Consider the following 6,045-nt stretch of genomic DNA (forward strand, 5'->3'; position numbering starts at 1 on the left):
AAAAAAAAAAAAAAAAAAAGAGAGAGAGAGAGAGAGGAAGAAGAAGAAGTAACAGAGGAAAAGAAAGGAAGAGCTGATTGGAAAGGTCCTGAACTCAGAGGAGAAATCTAGAGGACAAAGTGAAAGGACACTGTTGACTGTTTCTGTGATTTTTGTTTAACTTTCTGCCATTTTAATTTATTATCTATGCCAAATAAGCAAACAAGTAAATGGTACAGAAAACATTTTTCAAGATGCATGTCAGGCAAAAGGACATAACAACCAAGACAGGAGAACAGACACATTAACACTCACGTATCAAGAACTCAGAGCCGGGCATGGTGGTGCACACCTGGAATCCCAGCACTCGGGAGGCTAAGGCAGGAGAATCGCTGCGAGTTTGAGACCAGCCTGGGCTACATAGTGAGTTCCAGGTCAGTCTCAACTACATAGTGAGACCCTGTCTCAAAAAAACCAAAAGCCAAAACAAAACAAAACAAAAAACTCAGAATAGTCGGTAAGGGAAAAAGATCTTGAAAGACAAATATGCAAGGCTGCACAGGCATCAGGAATGGATGGTCTGTTTGCTTTCTTCACCCTGCACCTGAGCAGCTCTCTACTTAGGTGGTCTTTCCTACCTTTGGGTATTGCTTCACTAAACCTACACAAGATGTAAGACTACCTACTCTGGCACTAGTATTCCTGGGGCAAGCTTGTAAAGAAAAATGCTGGGCCCTGCCTGGCAATGGAGTCCACCTCTGGGCACTGGTGATGAATTTCTGTGGAACAGACTTGACTAGGAAGTGAAGCACAAGGGCCTAGGTTCACCCATAAACGAAAAAGCAAAGTATCTGCACCATTAGAAGGTAATGGGGCACAAGCACTAATCACTGCATATGGTCCAAAGATTTCAACAAAAGTGCCAAAGCCAATAATGGGGAAAGGAATCTCTTTTCAACGTATGGTGTTGGAAAATCAGACATCCACATGAAAAGCAGTGAAATTAGAACTGGAAGCAGTGGTATATGCCTATAATCCACGCTACTCAGGAGGCTGATGCAGAAAGATAGCAAGTTCTCAGCCAGCCTGGGTAGTTTAGTGGGATCCTGACTCAAATTTAAATATAAAAGGGATGGGGATATAGCTAATATATTAAAAATTAAAAATATTAAAAAGAGCATCTCAATCCCCAGCCCCACAAAACCAAAACAAAACATGCCTTTCACAAGGTTGTGTCTGAGTGCCTCCTGAAAGATGGAATTTAACCACCAGGAGTGGTGGTGTATACCTCTAATCCTAGCATTTGGGAGGCTGAGGCAGGAGGAACCCTGTGAGTTCCAGGGCAGCCTGGGATACACACTGAGTTCAAGGCCAGCCTGCACTACCCAGTTAGATTCTTTCTCAAAAAACTTAAAAAGAAATATAGCGACAGAGAAAGAACTAACTTAACCCACTCTGTTGTAGCAGGTTTGCTAACTTTTGGGGGGTGGCTTTAGGGTGCATCGGCAAAGGTGCTCAGAAAGGATTCCTGAGAGGCTTAGGGTGCACCCAAGAGCAGAGTGCGGGCATCAGAGATAGGAGACACATGCAGGGACAGAAGAGCCTAGGCAAAGGCGGCCGCCCCAAGAGGGGAGTCAATCAGCCCATTCTCCAGATATGGGTACTTTAACCCCTGCACAGGTAACTTACACATTCTTTGGGTTTGCTCAACCTGCTCCTTTATCTTGGGATCAGGTTCCTGATCCTTGCTTTCTCAGTTGAGCCAGTTTACGGACTTTAGTGTTTGTGAGGGATTTGGGGTGAGAAGGATCTGGTGGGGAAGGGGTTTCAGTGTAACCAAAGGAATGCTGACATGGACCGTGGGCAGCTCCACTGGGTCCTACAAGTTGTGGTCTTCTTTTGGGGGAGTACCAGGGATTGAACTCAGGTCCTTGCAATTGCTTGAGAGGAAGGCAGAGGAACCACTGAGCTAAATCCACCCCCATCCAAGCTGTAGTCTTCTTAAAGGCATAGTTTTTTCATTTTGATTTCCTTGTCTCCTTTCTGCCTTTCATTTCTTCTATCCTACCTCTTCCTCCCCCACCTCCCATCCCTGCCAGAGCTTTTGTTATTTCTCATAGAAAAACTCACTCACGCCTGGCAGGCTGGTGGGAGCTTTAAAACCCAGCACTAAGGGAGGCAAGCACATTACAACTTTGAGCCTAGTCTGGAAAATTTAACAACTTAGTGCAACCCCACCCAGAATAAAAACAAGCTGGAGATGTAATTTAGTGTGAAGAGCCTAGGTTTAATCCCAGCACTAGGAAAAAAAAAAAAAGCTAACACTATAAAACTCTAAGGAGGAAAAACTACTTTGCAACATTAAATGTAGAAAGGCTATCTTGAATAATGAGTAAAGCTAAAGAAAAAGAAATTTAGGAATTGACGTACATCAACATTAAAATCTTCTACACATCTACAGACACAATCAAACTGGTGAAAAGGCATCCCATAGACTGGGGGAAAATACTTGCAAATCACACACCCTGTAAGACTGATCTCCCACAGCTCAAGGCTCCCGCCACACAGCTCCCTGCTGTGCTGCCGGTACCCAGGGTCCCCGCCTTGGGGGCTGGGCTGGAGACTGGCTGGGACTCAGGCGCTGCAGGCCAGCCCTGTCTGCCCCAGTGACAAAATCAACAGCCAGTTCCTAAAATGGGCAAAGTATTGAAGAGTGCTCCAAACAACATCAGGCATACAGAGAAGATATAAAATAGGCCCATGAAAAGTGTTTGGTTTCATTAGCTATTATGTGAATCAAAATCAAAAGCACAATGAAATATCAACCCACACTTATTAGTAAGAAAGACATTTTTAAATCAGTAGCCCTTAAAACACACAGGCTCTTACGAGCAAATAACTTGTCCAGAAACAAGCAGACCGCACCCCCTCCCAATAGGTGATCAGTGTCGCCGAGGATTTAGCTCAGTGGCAGTGAGCTGCATCGTGAGTGCAAGGTCCTGAGTTTGTTCCCTGGTACCAACGAAAAACAAAAAACAAAAAAACAAAAAATATAGTCATAATGTAATCCTCCTCAAAAATATTTGTATATCCTGTTAGGGTTAGTGTTCACAATGTGTGTTCTTTCTGTTAGCCCTGAAGTCCCCTTGTCCTGTTTTATGTATCCTGTTAGCCTAACTTCACAATGTGCATGCCGTCACTTTAGTCCTAAACTGTGACGCTGGGAATAACTTGTTTTTTCCAATTTTAGTATATGTGCTGCCGAAGTGAGCACAGGAAACAACCTGTTCCTAAAGAAAGCTTCTCACAATTGTGGATTGTGAACTGCGAAGTCAATTGTGACGCCTGCTTATCTGCTAAAAACTTCTGCCTCTGTAAAATTCTGCTTTGCTCACCCCAGTCCCCTTCCAATTTAAAACTATGATACAAAACCTCCCCTTTCACCCAGGCCTTTTCGAAGTATGAACTTCACTGGGCCGACCAGTCACTGAAGTCTTGGTTTTTCCTCTAACTTCCGGTAAAACGTTCAGTTTTTTCCACACATCAGAATTTCTACATTAGTAAGGCTACTGTGTAACAAACACACACAGGTGCACACATACAATAAAAAACAACATAGGTGTTCACACACTTGTGCTAAAGATTGAAATTTGCGGGGGGGTTACTGGGGATCGAACTTGGCGCCCTGAGGTCTCGAGGCAGGTGGCAGCACCGCTGATCTAAATCCATGGCCCCCTCTTTTTTTTTTTTTTAATCTTTCACGTTAAAATTTATATATATTACTTAGAAAAATTCAAAGAGTTTGAAACAAGAGTTTGAAGAGAACAATTTCATTATGTTCCATTGTTATCAGTATTGTGAAAATGGAACATTAGGCATAAAACGATTCTTGAAGATATGGAAAAAATGCAGACCTTGTGCAATGTTAGTGGAATGTAAACTGGAACAGCCACGGTGGAAAACATGTTGATCCTTCACAAATTTTTTCTTAACAATTTCCACGGGTTCTGGATTTTCTTAGATCCTGCCTAAGTCTCCCTGACAAATATTTACCTCAAGGTGAATTATATTAACTATATTTTCTTGGTGTGTTGATAGTGGGGGCCTCAGAAACCCAGTGAGAACTGGCCTCTCCCAAGGTGGGCTAATCCCGGAAGATAACTACGTGCCTGTGAGCACGACGCAGACTAACCAGCCCGCATCGCAGCCAAGGCCTCCTCCTACATCACTTTTGTGACCCCTGCTCTCCATCATCCCGGGCCAAGTGTCAAGCCACCAGAGACCACACTGCAGCCCCAGACCGGCCAGCGTTATTCGAACTGGCCAATCCCTGATCACCTCTGCTGCTCCCTGGATTCCCCAAGGATTCCAGAAGGCTTGGGCCTAGATACTGCATTCATCTCACACTAGACACCGACACCGTCTTCTGCCTCCTGCCCAAGACCTGTTTCTCCTCCCGTGATGTCACGCGGCACAGTGCACTGTGGAATGGCATGTTCCCTTCCCTGGGAAATGTTAACTAATAAAAATCGGGTTTCCATGACATCGGTGCCCACGCTGTCACCCCCATCTCCCTTACAAATTAGCACCTGAACAAGGAACACCACGAGCTTCAGCCCTTTCCCTGCTGACTCTATACCCGAGGGACCCGAATCTAGAGAAGTGAAGAGATGTTTGTACACCCACTAACTCTTCACACAGAAGCATTAGTCACAATAGGCAAAGGTGGGAACCACCCAAAGCTTTCGTGGAAAGATCAATAAACCCAATAGTGTTCCATCTGAAAAAAGGAAAGGAATTCTGACACATGATGCAAAATGGATGAATCCTGCCATTATTCTAAGTGAACCAAGCTAACCAGAAAAGGGCAAAAGCTGAATGACTCAACTTAAGTGAGAAATGGAAAGTAACCAAAGATCACAGAGATTGAAAGTAGAGTAGGGTGTGCCAGAGGCTGGGGGATTTATTGTTTACTGGGCATAGAGCTCCAGTTTTGCAAGAGGAAAGAGTTCTGGAGATGGACAGTTACAATGGCTGAACAATAGTATGGATACATTTAATGCCACTGTATCAAACACTAAAAATGACTACAATCATAGATTTTATGTGTTTTTGCCATGATAAAAATACAAAGAATTTTAATGTATGAGCAAAAAGCAAGATTCATGACTAGTGCATCAAAATCAAGTCAAAAGGAAAGATTTTTAAATACCAAAAAAGATCAATAGGGCCAGGGATTTAGCTCAGTGGTTCTGCTGACTGCCTTGTAAGTGCAAGGACCAGAGTTCAATCCCCAGTACAAACAAAACAAAACAATATATTATACTTTTTGTTTATTGTTTGTTTGAGACAGGATCTCACTATGTAGTTCACGCTGGATTTATATAGCCCAGGAGGGCTGTTAACTCATAGCGACCCTCCTGCCTCGGCTTCCAGAGTGCAGGAATTACAGATATGCACCACCACCCTTGACATACATATTATACATTATACATTCTGAGTGAAATCCTTTCTGTCCATTACTTTATGTTTGTAAAATATATTGCTGGGTATGGTGGTGTTTCCCTGTAATCCTAGCACTCTATAGGCTGAGGCAGGAAGAGTCAGAAGCCAGCCTGGCCTACACCATGAGTTCAAGACCAGCCTGAATTAAAGAAAGAGACCTTGTCTCAAAACAAACAAAAGTAGAAAACATAAATATCATCAGCAATGAATTGTTTTTTTGTGTTTTTTTTTTCTTTCTTTTTTTTTTTTTTATACCAGGGATCGAACTTGGGTCCTTAATGTTTGTGAGGCAGGTGTCAGAACCACTGAGCTAAATCCCTGGCCCTGTCATAAAAAATTTAGAAACAGAGATGAGTGCTGGGATAACAGGTGTGCACCATTATGCCCAGGGTGTCTGTTATCACTGAAAACTCTACCACATTTTCCATCGCTGCTATTTACTTCTCTGTGCATGGATTTTCATGCACCGTGCTCGCAATTTACTGCATAGCAGAATGCAAGGGATGTAAGACACCCTCCATCAGGTATTAGAAGATTGTATTCTAAAGCAGTTTTTGCCAA

The sequence above is a fragment of the Fukomys damarensis genome, unplaced genomic scaffold, assembly GCF_012274545.1.
Source record: "Fukomys damarensis isolate Sample0158 unplaced genomic scaffold, DMR_v1.0_HiC HiC_scaffold_7, whole genome shotgun sequence".
Taxonomy (NCBI): Eukaryota; Metazoa; Chordata; class Mammalia; order Rodentia; family Bathyergidae; genus Fukomys; species Fukomys damarensis.